This window comes from Sesamum indicum, linkage group LG3 (assembly GCF_026168435.1).
Source record: "Sesamum indicum cultivar Baizhima isolate 11 linkage group LG3, ASM2616843v1, whole genome shotgun sequence".
NCBI lineage: Eukaryota > Viridiplantae > Streptophyta > Magnoliopsida > Lamiales > Pedaliaceae > Sesamum > Sesamum indicum.
Window position 1 is genome coordinate 17,522,990 of NC_142659.1, and position 18,737 is coordinate 17,541,726.

The window sequence follows — 18,737 nt, forward strand, 5'->3', positions numbered from 1 at the left end:
TTGGTGTTTGGCCCAAATGAGCCCAATTAAGGTGGTTGTCGTGTGGACACTTATGATTACTACTTTTTTTTTTTTTTAAGTTAAACCGCTAAGAGTTGGAGTAACTTTTCGGGATCTCTATCTTTTCTGTTGAATTAAAAAAGAAATTAAATTTACAATGGGGAGTACTAAATCCTTAGTATCGCCTAATAAATCATAAATGAGTATTACTCCGTTATAATAATATTCATAAAAAACATAAATAATGAGTACTACCCTTATAATAGATAAGCAATAAAACGAAATCGAGTACTACTCTCCTACAAAATATTTTCTAGATAAACAATCAAATAAGGGAATGAGTTAGAGATAATAATCCGGTATGTCAAAAAATTTTTGTGAATTTGCTCGAATCATGGGGCCCAACTTATCATCTGCAAAAGTTCACTGGATAACCATATACTGAAAATGCAAAGGAAATGAAAAGCCAAGATGCCGTCAAGTTGAGTTGTGGTTTGGCATGTCAAGAAGTTTCTGTCACATTGCTAGCTAATCATGAGTGTATCTCAACTTGATGCCTTTCACATGGTCTCTTGGTGTGCCTGCAGCAGCTAATCAAACAACCAAACGGCGAGAAGAGGAGTGCACCTCCATTTCATGGCTCCACAAAGAAAGCATAAATAGGGAGTACAACTCCCTAACATCTGTGACCAACAAACCAGCCCAAATAGCGACCCCCAAGATAGGCACATACTGGAGAGCATCTTCTCAGCCCAGACTGAAAGTATAATCAAAATAGAAAACATCTCCTTAACATAATAAAGTAGTAAAGCAGTTTAATGAATGAAAAGTTGCCAAATGAGGTAAAATTTTCAACACCGAAGCCAAGAGTAGTATTAACTAGTTTTAGATATGGAGGGAATCTGGAACTATCGATACAAAATCTATACAACTCTAAAATTAGGGAAACAATGAGAGTCAAGTCGGATAATACCTGTAATCTTACCTTGCAGTTGATCCCTAGATAGAGAGTGAATTCTGCATTGTCATAGGTTTGATTGGCAAGACCATCTGCTACTTGATTACCCTCTCTATATACGTGTGAGATTTTAATTTCGACTTGGGTAAAATAGTCTTGATATTGTCCACGAGAGTCTGAAGGTACCATGCTCATTGGAGGTGTTTCTGAATAAGGTGGATTATGTGATTTGCATCAACCTCTACCCAGATTTTAGTGAAACCTTTCTCCAGACAAAGTTAAAGCCCTCTGTGGAGTGCCTGAAGCTCAACCAAAGTGTTAGTTGTGTGTCCTAGGGGTTCCAAAAAAGCAAAACGTACGATACCCATATGATATCTCAATAGTCCTCCTACCCATGATGCCCATAGATTGTCTTTGGAATCTCCATCAGTGGCTTACTCCAAAATACCGCAAGTGTTTTTTACTTTTGAGGATTCTAGAATAGTGGGAGGTAGAGTCTGTATGCAGCAAATATGTTACCTTTCATATGCTCATGCCTCCAAAGTTTACTCTTGATGATGTTTTGAAGGTAATCCGTTATCTTGAAATAATGGAGGAAGCTTTAAAAGGGCCCCCCCTGTGCTTAATGTTATTCCTAATTGTCCAGATGTTCCATGATTCTAGCATTGGGATGATATCTCTGATATGGAGGTGTTTTGTTTCCCTCGATGTCCATGCTTGTATGAAAGTGATGATGTTGGAGGTCGGAAGAATTGTGACATTGAACCTGGTAGCAAATTAGTGTCAAGCTTCAAGTGAATGCTCATTGTTCAGAAAAGATGTTGTGGAGATTCTTAATGAGAGCAACAGACACATTTAGAGGCTAATGAAATCCCTTTCTTTCGGAGTCTGGTATCCATCAAAATCCATGAATTGATAAGTCCCCAGAGGAAGATTGAAAGTGTGGGAATGATCAGAGGAGACCAAATTTTTTTAAACAACATAAGAACAGGTCTATGATCCCTAATGCTTTCCCAGACTGATTTAGTGGTGAATTTGCCGGTTCTGGAGGGTTTCCAAGAAGGCAGATCATGTTGTTCCAGTGTGATGGGGAATGGTAAATCCATTTCAACCAGCTGAGGAGGGAGTACACTATGCAGGTTCAAAATATCCAACTGAAAATTGAACCGGAACCAGTTGACTGGAACATGTGTAGTGTCTTCATGAACAACCATCTCTCCTAACACCCCTTCTTGTATCCACCAATCATGCTAGAATGAGATGGAGCCATCCCCAAGACTCCAAAACATATTATTTTGGGTGTAGTGTCTGACTTTGAAAGTCTCTTCCAAATAGGAGAATCATTTTTTTGGGATTTAGCATTGTCGGAATGATGCTCTCCACAGTATTTGCTGATTGTAAATTGAGCCCAAAGGGAGTGTTGCAGTCTGAATCTCCACCAAAGCTTTTTTGTAAGAAGGTCTCTACCACATCTTAGGTTTCTAACCCCCAATCCCCCTTCATCAGTATGATAACACATATAAGCCCACTTAGTCCAGTGAATCTTCTTGTGTGCTGTTGTTGATCCCGAAAAAAATAAGCAAAGAGAGTCTACAGTTTTTGGATGATGCCAACAGGAGGATGGAGCACTTGGAGGAGGTAGATTGGCATTGATATGAGCACACTCTTAATAAGGAGTTGTTCCTCCATGAGACATGTGATTATGTTCCCATTCTGCAATTTTAGATTTAACTTTGTCAATGAGAGTGTCATAGAGAACCTTTTTCTTGTGACCTTTGTAAAGAGGGGCACCATGAGAGTGACATGGTGAATTCAGTAATGTTTTTTATTCTGTAAGAGAGGTTAGATTTTTTTCCTAAGACAAATGAACTCTTCGAGTAGTTAATTTTTTGGCTTAAGATAGTCTCATAGTGCTCCAAGAATTGAATCAGTCTGACGAGACCTGCTTCTTCAGAGTTAGTGAAAATGATGATGTCATCTGCATAAGAAATGTGAGAAGCAAGAAAAGCACGACTTGTTTGATAGTACATATCATTACTTCATTGGGATTTGAGGAGGCGTATTTTTTTTTTTTTTATGTAGGGTTAATTTTATAAATAAAAAGGAATCTATGCGAGGCCTCAAAGTAAGCAGGACTGAAGTCGCTACTCCAGCAAAGTCGCCCAACTCAAGCTAGCAAAAGTAGCTACAAGAACCTCAACGCTATTGCACAATTTTTCAAATATGAAGCTATTGGTGGCAGATGAGTCGAGTTGGCTTGTGAGTTTCACAAGTCCGCTTGATTTGAAGCTCGACTCGAGTTTGAATTTTTCGAGTTTAAGCTAAAATATTATGTTCATAAGCTCGCAAGTGTTTTTTATTTTTAAGATTTGTATTTAAAAAAAAAACTCTTTATTCAATACTATATCAATTTTACATTCCAAATTAACCATTCTAGATAATAATAATTATGATACTTTTATTTATTTATTTAATCTCTATACAAAACAAGTTTAATCAACAATTTGATAAGTTTTAAAATTTTTTTGTTAATAATTATTCAATATGACGCATATAAATTTTATGATAGATTTCAATATCCATTTGTAATCTCTATTTTTTTTTTTTAAATTAACAAGTCCTAACAATTAACTTGTAATTTTTTATATCTATTCATGAGTATATATTTATACCAAGATACATAGTGTGCACTTATTTTATTACTTATAAACTTATGTCAAACTTTGGAGATTCTCATAAACTAAAGATAATAATAATAATGAAGGTGGTTGATAAATTTTAATTATTTTTATTGTTATTTTATCATACATATATAATGAGATCAACCACTATTCTGGTACTTTGGTTTAAAAAAATAGTCTTTTTAATTTTATTTTTTTTGTATATAATGAGATCAACTACTTTTAAAAATAATTTGTTTATTTTTATTAATATTAATAATTATACAAAATTATGTGCAAATATTTTAATAATTTGATGTATATATATATTTTCTATTCTTTTGCTAATTATATTACCACTTAACTAATTAGTAGTTTATATCTATAATAATAAATTAAAATATTGTACCATATGTTTAATTATTTTTATAATTAATATAATAATATTTAAAATTTGTTGAAAACTCGAGCTTTGTCTTTAGCTCAATGGAAACCGAGCTGACAAGCTTGACCTCGAGCTTGAGCTCAAACCGTAAGAGCTCATCCGAACCATAAAACCTCATTATATATTGTACGAACTCGAACTATAAGAGCTCATCGACCTTGAGCTCGACCTCGATTCATTTAACCCCCTATATGAAACACATAAACTACTTCTAAATAGTTGGGGGAATAATAAGCTAGTAGTTTTTGCCTAATTTGCTCTATGACAAGTCAGTAATAACCTTCGACTCCCTTGACTTGTTCTACAAAATTCTCAAGTTTCACCTTGCCGTATATGGTAGACAAGAGATATAAGCGTGGTCCTACTTGCAACATTTACAAGATGTTGCCCTATGAGCATCTGGATGCCCAGAGAAACCGAATTTGCCCTTGATGCATGGGCCAATGCCACCTAATTCTCCTCTTCAATTGCCTAAGGCGGTCAATTGTATATTGACATTGAAAGAACAAATGTGCATGTGTCTCTTATAAGTCGTGTGAAAAATGAGATCGACATCCAAGGAAATAGCCAATGTTTGTTGCTTGCCATCGTTTCATTCCAGCATCCATCATCTCTTTAGGTGGTTTTACCATTACTACACCATGTTACACCTCTAGTGGGAGAAAAGGGAAACCCTCCCTAGAGGACTTCTCAAAACCCTCAACAAATGTATCCTCATGAAAATTAGGGTTCATGTTTAAGCATACTGTGAAAATTAGTGGATCAGCTCGGGAACGCGATGGAAGCATGGAATGCGATAAATTAAAATGATAACAAAATTAAAATTGGATCAAAGGGGTGTACCTTTTTATCATTCCTGGGCATTCAGTGCAAATAAAATGCAGAAATCATTAAAATAAACATGAGTCATAAAGTGGCAAAGGATGAAGAAAAGTGAACACAAAAATAACCATGAAAAATACCTTTTTTTCGTTTTCTATTCGGCTACTCGTTGAATCCTCTCCTTTTTCAAATTTGATCACTTAGAGGGTTCAAGTGTAAAACCCCTCTAAAGTTAGTCTACACCACACCATGGGAAGATGGATTTAACCCTATTGCTAGAAAGGATTAGATACGGTGGTAGAAACCAAAACTGTGCATTATCGACTAGTGTAAGTAATTTTTTTTCATTCTCAATATGAATCTAATTCAAGGAGAACTCAAAATCCATGGAAAAATGCTGAAAATTCATGGTTTTTCAGCCCTAAGAGAGAGAGCGAGAGCTTGATGTGGAGAGAGAAACTTTTGACATAGTATTGTAGTGTGTTTAAAAGACTTAGTCTTTTAAACTTCCACACACTTAATATTTGGACCGAGCTTGTTTTAATTTATCGAATAAATTAAATCAAATCCAATAATATTCTATTGGGTTTATTATTTAATCCAATTAAATATACACAGGCCTAAATATGCTTAATTAATAAATTCAATTTATTAATCAAGTCCAAACAATTCATTGGTCCAACTAATTAATTTAAGTCCATCTCCAGTAATTAAATAATTCAATTCGTTAATTAAACAAGCACATTTACTAATTAGTTAATAAATTCAATCCACAAATTAATTAGTTTAAGTCTATTTTAAATTAATTCAATTAATTAAAATCTTGGGGGATCCATCCAATAGATTATCTCAAATAAATAATCTAATCATTTATTTTTCTCCATGAATTAATTTCACTCAATTAAGTTAATATATTTTTTCAGTTCCATAGTGATTTATGTGTGACTCTTTAGGTTCGTCCTCAGCTAGATATATAATTTAATTAATTATTTTTTATTATACCATAACCAAAATGCCCGGCACCATAGGTGGCTTTCTAGCCAACGATCCATGGCACTAGAGACTAAGTTAACAGTGGTGTGAACATTAAGGCTCCGAATTCATACGAGCTATCAACCGTCTCTCGGTCTTAGTCTAGAGCATGGAATTCAATCGGTTCCCATACTGGATTAGGCATCTATACTTATAACACGAGTCCTCGTTTACCTTACTAATTGAACCAAAAACCATATCCCATTTATTCAGCCTCTGTGTGAAGGAAATGGATCGGACCGGGAAGCGCAGCAAATATGCTAAAAATTGAAAATTACGATTAAATGAAACAATTAAATCCAGATCAAGGGGTGCACCCTTGATCTTTTATCGAGCGTTCGGTGAAAATATAATATACAAAGGCCACAGAGTATGAGAAAACAAAATAAGAGATGCAAAAGATCTAAAAGAGATTTGTAGGCTTGTTTTTTTGTTCGGCTTCAAGTGTTGATTCCGATCATCTCCTTGGTACAACCACTAACACACCCCACTAAAAGGATGTGGTGATTTCGTTCTAGCAAAACCACTACAGAAGTAAAAGAATTAAAAACATTATTGATTGACATTTGATACTTGTTTCTCTTTCGATCTCTAAGATCTTTAGAAGGTTTTTGGAGAGGGAGAGAGTAAAATTTTGTGGGTGAGGTGTGTGTGCAGCTTATTGGATGGCTAGGGTTGATTTAGGTATTTTAAATATGACCTAGTCACAACACACCAAGAAGTCTTGACCTAGCAAGACTCCAACAATCATCTAACACCTTTAAGCCACTTTGTGGCTGATTTTGGTGCACCCTAGGACACCAATTAGTCCACACCACAACCAAGGAGGAGCTCCTTAGCCTAGCCAATTCTAACCAAGGCCTTAGGCTTGTATTTTAATAGATCGGGCTTGATTAATTAAAATTAAATTAAGCCCACGTCTAATAAACTTTAAATCAAATTTAGTTTAATTTATAATCCCAACATTAAAATATTTTTTAATCCAATTAAAGGACGCAAGTCTTTTATTATCTCTCTTTTAATTTATAAATCCAATTTATTAAATGGACCAAGCCCAATATAATTAATCCAATTAAGTTTAATAGCTAAGTTGAAGTTCTAATTAATCAAATTAATTAAATTTCAAGTCATTCATCTAATGAATTGGTCTAAATAAATGATCATATCATTTTTTCTCTCTAAAAGTTAATTTAATCCAAATTAAATTAATCCAACTCTATTAATTTCAAATTAATTCCATCCCATTATAGTGGTAAAGTGTAACTCTTTAAGTTTACCCTCAGCTAGACTTGGCATATGTGACCAACACAATTAATTAAATCTAATTTAATTAATTATTTTCGATTATCCCATAATCGAAAATAACGCGTGACCATGTGTGGTCGTCTAGCAATAGTCTATGGCACTAGAGACTAGGTGAAATATAGCCTGAACATTTAGGTTCTGAGTCCATACAAGTACGGTCCTACTGTCAACGATCTTCCGACCTTAGTCTAGGGCATGGAATTTGGCGTCGGTTCCCATTCTTGACTAGACATCTATTGTTGATATTCGAGATGCGTTACTCTACTGATCCGATCTAGACCTATCATTGATCAATCAATCATTTTAGCTAAAGACTTTTAAAGTCTAAATCATATCAAAGCGTATAAGAGAATTCTCTATTATATACTAACAGGGGACAAATCCTCTCTTGAAATCTGTCGTCCTCACTACATATTCCGACTGAACTGGATAAGGCTTATGATGACCATGTCCAAGTTACAATCCTCGTATGCACGTGACTCTCATGATTCTTCCATTTTGAGGACTAATCTCGTATTATCGAAATCGAGAATTCAAGTCATACATACCAAGCCTTAAGAGGCTTCCATATGAAGATTTTGCGAGTCAGTTCAGTCAGTCAACTATCTTGCCAACTAACCCATTAAAACTGCACAGACGACCTATGACTCCTGCCGATGAAACACTGCTATAGTACTTAGTGCAAGTTTTTGTAGGACCCTCGATGCCCTGTCTCGGATTCCTCAACTTGGAGCGTTTTAAACCGAACCTTAGGAGTTGATTTCCTAGCTACCAAACCTATACACAACCTAACTCCGTAGGTTCACCTTTCGATTTGTGGGCATTTCGTTGTGACAGTAAAACCCTATTCAATATCAGTGGTAAGTACAACGAAACACACTGCCAACTTGATGAATACTATCCATATTCATCAATTTAATATTATTTGATAAAGATTGGCAAATGACAAACAACCAATCTAATTGGCTTTTGTTCACCTATTCCAACAATATCCCACTTGACCATTATGCCAATTACCCATGTCACTCAAAACCTTTTGAGTTTGAGCAATCTACGATACCGACTTAGTTTCATGGGTCTATTTTATTTTTTGTTGGATCTACACGGTCCAACCATGTATTTACTTAACCATCGCTACCTGAAGATGGTTATTATCTAAGAATTTTTGTGGATCTTGTGATGAGATCTAGTGCCTAAAGGCTTTCGCCCTAACCTTATCGTTCACCTCCAATGCTACAATTGGCTCAGTTATGCTAGGCACCATATCCATCCAATGGATGCGGGTTTTCGATCCAAACCACTTTCCAAGGCCAAATTGTTAAAGTCATCCCACATTCGACTTTTAAGATGGGACATCTACTTGAAACCCTTTCAAGTTACCATGCATGCCATCAAGTCTGAACATAGCTGTACTTTGAGGAGTTATCTATTATTCACATGAATCTGAAAGCTAGTATCGCTTTAGCTTTCCAAAATCAATTCTCCACAGATCATGTTTCAAAAACACTTCTTTAATCCTTATTCAAGTTTAAGACTACTCTTGATAATTGTCTACTGCCATATCGGTGTATTCCCGATGTACTTTGTGCCATGCCCAAAGCATACACAACATCTTATCCGACACATCAAACCAAGACTTTCGTGTTGTCTCCAGCACAGACGTAGGGGATGTCGAAGACATTTGAGCTTTCTCATTCGTTAGACGGAACTGAGTCTTGAATAGCTTAAGCTTTCTCATCAATCACTCATGACTGAGTTTTGAACAGCTTGAGCTTTCTCATCAGTCTCCTGCATCTGATTCTTCAACAGCTCATCCCTTATATATATAGGAATCTAATTCCATTAATGGAGAATTTTGTGAACATTCTTTATTTGTTTTCTATGTTTTCCAAACATCTTAACCTCATTCCAAATGATTAAGACATTTAGACACCAACTAGATGTTTAACCCCTTCGAACTGATTTATCTTTCTCTTCCTCAACTAGAAGAGATTGTCCAACCAGAACTGTAAGTTTCGTTCTTGATTATCATTTTATTCTTTATTGAGTTTGCATAAATCAATTATGAGATGATATATGCTGCAGCATTGTGCTAAATTGCAGTGGATGAAAAGAGGTGACCAGTGTCCCCAAGTGTTCTTCGGGAAAAATAGCCCAGAGCCGTACCAAACGACATATCTTCCAAATTGATGATGAACACGGAAATACCCACACGAAATTTCGTGATGGGGGAAAAGATTTGAATAGTTCTCTATTTATGTCCTAAAATCATTTTGGTCCTTTAACTTTGACAATATCATTTTAATCCTGTATCTTTTCATTTTGCTTAGATTCGGTCCTCCAATCAATTTTACAACCATTTTGCCCTTCTTTGGTAATAAAGCCTAATAGTCTATTTTAATGCTATAACAATGGCCCAACATGCTTTTGAAATAAATTAAAATCCCATAAATTCATACCTTGCTTTGACCGCTTTATTTTCGGGTATTCCAAGTTCTCGATTTTATGGACTTCCTCCAACCACACTACCACAGTAGATGGTTCACGGGCACTTGGCTCATTCAGCAACAAACAGCACAGCCCTATTTCGTTTTCTACCTTATGGCGAAAAGGGACTCCAATATAAGGACTTGATAGAATTTTGGACAAACAATTTGGATAGAAGCCTTACTCTCATAAGTAGAGGACTTGACTTGTTGGGGAAACCGCCATAAACTGAAGAAATAAAATACTACAAAAGATTGAAAGACTCAAAACTTTAATGTTTTGAAGAGTAGGAGAAGTATTTCTTATGATCCCCCTCTGCTTCATTGCATCTTTATTTATAGGCGTCCGCAGACTTTAAAATCGGACTCCAAACTTATTTTTTGATGACGTCATTGCATTCGTCATCCTCTTGTAACGTCACTGCGTTCGTCATTGCCTCGTCTTTTCAGCTGTTGTTCATAATAGCTGGTCACTTGATATCCAGCTGGCTTTCCTACTTTGCTGAGTGTTGGCCTTTGTCGTTTTCTGCCAACAGTCTTATTCTTGTATTTTTATATTTTTTAATTTTTACTTCTTTTTGTAAAATTTTTTCTTTTTTCCTTGTCCTGGTCTGGTTCGGGTTTATTTTGTGTGACCCGAATTTTTGTCCCAAATAGGAGCTTGTCTTGTTTTTCACAGCACGAGCTTAAATGCTTATGCCATTGCACATGTTTTACGTCTTCATCATTGTGGCTTCGGTCGCTAGTAGCTTATTCTCCCATATCAATATTTGTTTCTTCTCAAATAAGCTTTCCGCGAACTCAGTGCTTTTTCTTGTCATGAAATTTTACAGGAACGATCCATTCACTTCGTTGGAGAAAATTTTGAATGGATACTTAACTTTGTCCATTTCAATGAGACAGACCCATAATCCCCAAGCTCTTCTGGTAGAGATACTATCTTCACTGATGGCTGATACTAGGGGAGCTTCTCTTGAGGCAGCTTTGATTTTATTGAAAGCTACCATGTAATGGCCTCTGCAACTTCATGAAATGAAATGCTGGATGAGACCCCTTTCCTGCTGTTTCTGGAGCAACTGATACAAATTTTATCTCTAGAATATCGCCTCCTTTAAGGTGGGGTTGTTTTGCCATGAATGAAAGACCCCCCCCCCCCACTAATCTATTCCGAAAGTTTTGGAATTTTTAGAAAACTTGGTGATATAGTATGAACTGAAGTAAGAGCTTCAAATCATACCATTCTCGAATCTTTTGGTTTCGACCCTTCTAACATCCAAACCATGTTATATTTTCTAGATGTTTCGATAATGGTCTTGCCTGGGTTCACTCCTTTACAAGAAATTAATTTTTCTGACGCTACAGGTCTAGAGCGCGACTGAATCTAGTTGTCCTTCAGGTAATTTGTATGACTGGATCAACATTTTCCTCTGTGGACTGCATATCTTTGCGAAGAACATTGGAGCTGCTACTTCTGTTGCTAATCCTCTCTGGAAGAAATACTTGCGAAACCAATAGATATATTCATCTACTGCGCAAATACTCCTTAGTTCAAGGCTAAAGAGAGCATGTGCATATTCTCTAGCCTTTTCTGCTCTACATCCTTCGAAGTATCCATCTCCGATGAAGTGTATCTTGATAAGCCTTCCAAGTCGGTCCGCTATCGCGCCTTTCGAATCTCCGACAAGGATGTTGGCTTTGGTATCTTTTGGGGTATTATCCCATTCAATCTTCACAGATTCCTCCAAGCTCAACTCGACGAGTTTTATGAAGTTTTTCTTGTCGAGCTCTAGGGTAGTTGTTGCTATCTTAATGGCTGCAATCCATTCATCTATCAATTTCTTTATATTTCAAAAATTAATAATATCCAAGTTTAGTATAGAGCCATATGGATGTAAGGGTTGGAGCATGGTCCTTGCCCAAGGTGTATTTTCAGGCACTCTCTTTGGATTTTTCTTTAGCCTAGTTCCTACAAACATTGGAGTGGCATTAGTGTGTGAAAATCCGCACTTTCTCTCATCGGTTGAACCTGTGAAGGATCATTAAAACATGTACTTCCTTCAGGAGGTGGTAGTGCTAGAGTGATTTCATTGGTTTGGATATTTACTAAATTCACAATCCTAAGTTGGGAAAAGGATTCTGCCAATTCTTGTAGATCTGATAGATACGCTCTTGTTACCTCCATTATTTTATAAATCTGATAGATGCAATAATAAGATCTTCTCTGGACTTTAGCTTTGGAATCTCCGTGGCCTTCCCCTTCTGGTGTAGAAGAGGTACTGTTCCAAGGGCGTCCCTGATTTGTTCTTATCTGGATTTTGATGTCTCAGGGTTCTCCCTTTACTTTTACTTTTACAAATGTATCATGCCAATAAGAACCGTCTCGTCTAATATCTATGACAACTAGTCGCCCTCCCATTTATGACCACCTAAAATCATTCATTTCTAATAAAGTAACATAAACCCACAAAATATATATTATGGGTAAATTCCAACTATCTCGCTAAGGTAACATCATTATGGATACTTTCTTATTATTTAAAAAATTATAAATACCCCCGAATGAAAAATAATTATGTAGCACCTAAACAATAAAGTGGACATTACTGCTTTACCCTTGTTGATTTTTTTAAAAAAGTAAAAAAAAAAAATTGAGAGTGGACAAAATAAATAATCTAGAAGGAATATTAGTTCACAAAAATATTTTAAAAAATTATAAAATATATATAATTATAATTTATAATCCAAAAGGGTATTTTGATCACTTCACCACAAAATTCGGATGAAAATATAAAGGAATGGGCCCGTTGTTAGACGAACGTTAAAATTAAGGGAATATTTATAAATTTTCAAACAATGAGAAATAATTTGTAATTATGTCAAATTTTAAATAATGTAGTTGTAATTTACCCTATATATTATATACAAACTTGGGAGAGATTCCAATTCGGCCTTTTGTTGTTACATCAAATTCAAATGCTTTATTATTACCAAATCATTTTATAATATGTCACGTAAACCGGCTGATTTTGACTAATGAAAAGGTAATACAATTATTATTTCATTAAATTCCCTATCAATTGTTATTAAACTCCAATATCTCGATTTGTCATAGCATAAATTATGCAAACTTAAACCTAATCCTAGTACGGCTGTGATATTCCTATGTTTTGGTCAAAATTCATGAAGTGAGATTCCAGATGAACTTATAAGCAGTTACCAGATATTAAATTAAAGGGTAAAATGCTTTTTTTAGTCTCATAAAATAAAAGTAGAATTTATTTTGATACTATAATTATGACAATCTCGTTTTTAGTCTCATAAAATTTATAATCACATATTTTTAGTCCCAAAAATTTATGATTTTGGAACTAAAAAGGCATTATAATTTTGGAACTAGAAAGACCCAAATCTACATCTTTTGAAACTAAAAAGACGTGATTTTGAGTTTTATGATATTAAAAGCGTCACCTACCATAGTTGTGATATCAAAATAAATTTTGTCTTTGTTTCATATGATTAAAGAAAACATTTTGCCCTTAAATTAAATAATTGTTCGATTGACTATTATTTTCTTTCAAATGCTTTTGATTTGCTGTGTTTGTTGATGTCCCGACACGGCCGATTGTGATCATGTTATGACAAGATGACTTTTTTTTGGTAAATTTGATGATATTTTTACATTGTTTACATCTTAATATTGTTAATTATAAGTTTAAATGCATTTTTAGTTTTGTGGATAAGGTTATTTGCTATTTTCGTTCTCTAATTTTTTTAAGGTGGAATTTTGATCCTGTATTTTTTCAATTTTCATGGTTTTAGTCCTTTTCTAGCTAAATTTTACCCTTCTTACAAGAAAAATGTATGTCTCTAGCATGACATTTCAAAATTAAGGTTTTTGTTCCTACTGACCCATTTATGTCAGCATTTTGTTTTACAACTTTCTAATATAGTATCTCGGTCCTACATCTTTTTAATTTTCTTGATTTTAGTCTTCTTTAGCCGAAATTCACACTTATCGTGGATGGAGTTAAACTCCGACGAACAAAAGGACTGAAATCGTAAAATTAGAAAGATGTAAGACAGAAATGCTAGCGTAGAATCTTGAATGAAGAAAACACCAAATAACTTAAATTACCAAAAAAAAAAATAGACTTAATCCTTAATTTAAATTTTCGGAAGTAAAAAGTGGCTAAAGTCAAGAAATTATACTTAACGGATAGCATCTAATTAACGTTTTTCAATATTAATATAATTATGTAATCATTATTTTTATAAAAAAAATCGAAAAAAACTTATAATCGTGTATAAAACTGAAATGGTCCTACTTATAGAATGTATTTGGTAGTTAGCATAGAAATTGATGTTGGTAAGCTTTTCACATTGATTTGCAAATAAAAAATTTGAACGGTTCTTAAATCCTATTCTAATGGCGCACCTCCCTAGTGATTGTATGCTGAATTATCTGATCTGCCGACATGAAGTCTGTGTTTGATGAGTAATTTATTTGTACTCTGTGGTCCCATTTGGTTCGTGTGATTAAACATGATAAAATTATTTATCATGACTAATCACACATTTGGTTAATATTATTACAGTTTGGTATTAATATTGAAACTGATATTATTAATCACTATGTATGTATAATGAATCAAACCTATTTAACTGATATAATTAATCCTATAAATTAATATTAAGTTCTTTCCAAATTTACTTTTGGACTCTCTCCTCTCTTTCTCCTCGTCCCACTCTCTCCCCTTTTTCTCCCATTTTTTTTTCTCCGCACTACTTAATAGACGCTTATTCCTCTTTCTTTTTTGAATATTTGAAAAATATTTGAGTTTTTATCATTAATTACTTAATTGAATACGTATTTCCAACTTCGAATTTATAGAAATATAGACAAAAAAAAGAAAGAAAATATTTCAAAAATTAATTTTATTTTAAGCAATTATATTTCAATAAATAATTTAGTGATTTTTTTTATTTTTTTAAAACCATTCACAAGTTACAATATAAAAATGTAAATACTGTAAAAATAAATACCCTTTTTAGTTTCTTTACATTTAATCATACGTAATAATCCTTTCAACCAAACACCATATTATATTATCAAATGAAATATCCCACATGCAATACTTTAAAACCAAACATTATATAATGCATAATAGGATTAATAATCATTCATCCATATTTTATCCTATTTAATCTATCACACGGACCAAACGAAGATAAATCATATATAGTGTTAGGACATACACTTACACATAGTGATGATTATAACCAAAATCACGCAAACTTTTTAAAAGAAGAAAAGCGCAAAACAACTTAGTTAACACTTTTCAACTCAATCCGCAAGAATGGATTACTTTCATTTAAATGATTTTGGGCTTGATTTTTTCCATCACGTGAAATTTTTATTAATAAATAATTTACAAATACTCTGTAAATTATATATAATATCCGGACATACATTAACACGTGACGTGATGATCAGAATTGAAATCACCAACCAGCAAAACTAAAAAAGGAGAAGTCAAATCAAGAATTAATGATCCTAGTATGGACAGGGCATGAGGTGAGAATGATGAAGAAGAAATGAGGAGGGGCATCATTTGTAGTATTGGGAACAAGTGGACAAGAAGGTGGCCACATAGAGACAAGCAATGGAGGTTGAGTTGGTGGGCAACAACGTTTGACGTGTAGTGGAATTAAACTTATCCTCTTCATGCATCCCCAAACACGTTTTTGGACCATAACGTGAAAGTCTACAGCAGCCTCGTATTATCCCAAAAGCGTGCTTTCTCACTTCGTGGACAATATCCATACAACGTGGCTTTGGTAAATCAATCACGTTGGAACAACTCATAAATGTTTGTCTTGGCTGATTATTATTACCATCTTTGCAAATTTCTCTATTTACACTTAACTCAATTCCATTAGTGTTTGGATGGAAAAATCATCAAATTATAAGAATTTAAAATCTTATGAATAGATATGTTTTTTTTAGAGGAAAAACGTCAGTTATATGAAGGATAAAAGTGAAATATTAATAAATTTGTGAGTGTATATTTGTCTATGTTAATTAAGATGAAATAGCAAAAGATTTTATTTCAAAAAAATAAAAGAAAAAAGCATTGGACTTACTTTTCTCTGAGAAGTTTATAAGCTTCTAAATATATATCTTATTTTAATATATCATAAGCTTTTTTGAAAAAAAAAAAATTAGCCAAATAGTTTTATGGAACTGATAAGCTCTCAAATATTTTATCAGATCACCAGAAAAAGATTTTCTATTGCCTAAATTTTAATGGTATTCGCTAAAATGAGTACATTAATTATGTTTAAATAATATCAAATACAAAAACTTAGCTTATCCACTATGATAAAAATATTTGCAATGGTTCTTAGTCGTAACAAATATTTTAGCCACGCTAGCAAAAATTACTTCCAATAAACGTCGTGCGGCCGTGGACAATGACTATTTAATACAGTTATTTATTTCTAACTATAACAAATATTTATAATTAAATATTATATTTTCTATAGTGGATGTTTCGAAAAGCTTATAAGCTCAATCAAACACCACATTAATTATTATGTTGCCCTCATAGAGTTGCTTACAAGAACCAGTTCTTTTGGAAAAAATTCTTACCCAATCAAATTCGATTGAATCAAACCAATCAGAGAACAAGTGTGATACACTCATCATTTTATTGGTCACTTTCTTTAAACAATACACCAAGGTAAATATTCGAGAATAAACGCGATGGATGTCTTCTCCAACCAGCCAATCAAGATTTGTTAATTTACTATTCCACCCCCATGGCGTTTGTCATATTCCAAAAGAGCCCAACTTCTTCCATGAAAGAATTATCATTAAAAACAAGCATGTAAAGTCACTCTTTTTGCTGTGTTTGGGTTGTCTTGGTTTAACAACATAGTCTAATTCTTGGTTATGTTAACTCCTTTTTGACATGGGATGTTTGTCCCCATGTCTTTGTTGGATTATGTAGTCCTAAGTATTCACGATTAATGTCCCATTAGATTTCATCGAATAATCTGGTCGGCTTCCTGGTGTTTTTCCAAAAGTTAATTACTGGTAATGGGATCCAGTTCACGATCAAATCTCAAAATCCGACCAAATTTGAAAAGGGTAAAAAGGTAAAAACACTTTGAGTATGTGAAAGTTGTGTTGAATATAGAGGTATTTGCAATAATTTCTATTTTTATGGTGCGAATACTGCTAAAAAAAATTGCAACATCTAACCATGGCTAGTTGTTATGGTTAAAGACAAGATAACCGTAACAACTGATCGTGACTATGGCTATGCAACGGCTGTTGGCCGTGTATCTACGAGGGTGGCTAAAATATTTATCATGGCTAAAAGTGTGGGCAAATATTTTTACCATGGGTCTTAGCCATTATAAATAACTTTTTCTTAGTGAAAAATCTAAGTTTTTACATTGATTTTACTTAACCATGACCAATAAAAATTATTTATCATGATTTTTAGTCTGTAGTTATTAAAATTGTAGCCAATAGTTATTTTTTTTAGTAGAATAAGTTGTAGAGAAAGTTGGAGAAATTTGAAGATAAAAGTGAAAAGTAGAGAAAAGTTGATGTTTTGAGTATTTGGAAAAACAAATTAATATTTATAATTCTCCTAATAAGCTGCAGAAGTTGGTAAAAAATTGCATACATGTTTTGTTGTAAATCAATTCAATTTAAGAAATTTAAAAATAAAAGCTATAAATTAAAAATATCACTTTTAATTTATTTTCAACTAATAAACTAATAAAAAATGCTTATTTTTAAAAATATTGGTCACTAACCCTTTGTGGAACTTAATATATTGTGGGAATGTCACTTTGTTTGGATTTGGTTTTAAATTGTGCACAAATATAATTTCTTGATTTTTATTTAAAAAATGAAAAATCTGTTTAATTTATTAATAGTTCTAAAATCTTATAATAATTAATTAATGTAATATGTCAAATAGGAAATTATGTCTTGTTTCCTTATCTTCAAATATGCAGTAAAGATTATTTTCTAAAATATATAATAATTCATTTGAAAATAGAGTCATATTCTCAACTACATGCTTGAATTTTTGATGAAAAATAAATGTATTTTAGTATTTTTAATTTTTCTCCAAACATAAATATATTAATATTTTTAAATGCTTGTGAATTTTCCTAAAAAAATAGAAAGTCTAACATAAATGGGTCAAAAATAAGATTGTGACCATCGTGAACGATCAAGTAGTGTAATGGTTGTACTTTATTTTTCTGTAAAAAAATATCACGATTTTGAGTTCGGGAAAAATTGAGGAACCATCGTCGACAATGGTGATACTTTGTTCTTGTGAAAGATAAGTCACGAGTTTAAGTCTAAACAGAGTTGGAGAACCAGCTTTGATCTTTTCTAAAGAAAAAAAAATCATGTCATCTATATTGATATAAACGCCTTTACAAACGACGATTTGCGATACCGCAATATTAATTTTTTTATCATATCGAATATCAAGAATACTTTTAAATAGATTATTTATTTATTTATATATAAAATATGATGTATTAATTTATATATTTATACAATATATTTAAATAAAAAAATTATTTATTATATAACATTAAAAGGGTACTCCACCACAGGTGTAGTTTATAAAAAGGGAAATTGGACAAAGTGTATCTCCACTTAAAATTCTTGTCCCCCTCCCATTGCATTTGTATGCATCACGTGGGCGCCACGTGTGTCTCACGTGAAGCCTACCCCGTTTAAGATTTCAAGTGGGACCACAAATGACGCTCACACCGGATTACAATTGGGCCACTCGTTTTCGTCCACTTGCCCTCCCACTTTTAATGTGTGGAAAATTCCCCTTCGGTGCTCGTACACCTGCTCGATTTGTGGCTGCAGTTATATCATCAGCAACTTTTAATGAAATTTTTTAAAATTTAAAAATTAAAGATCAGAAATTCTCTTTTGAAGATTTTAATATTTTAAAAGATAATTGATATGAGATGAA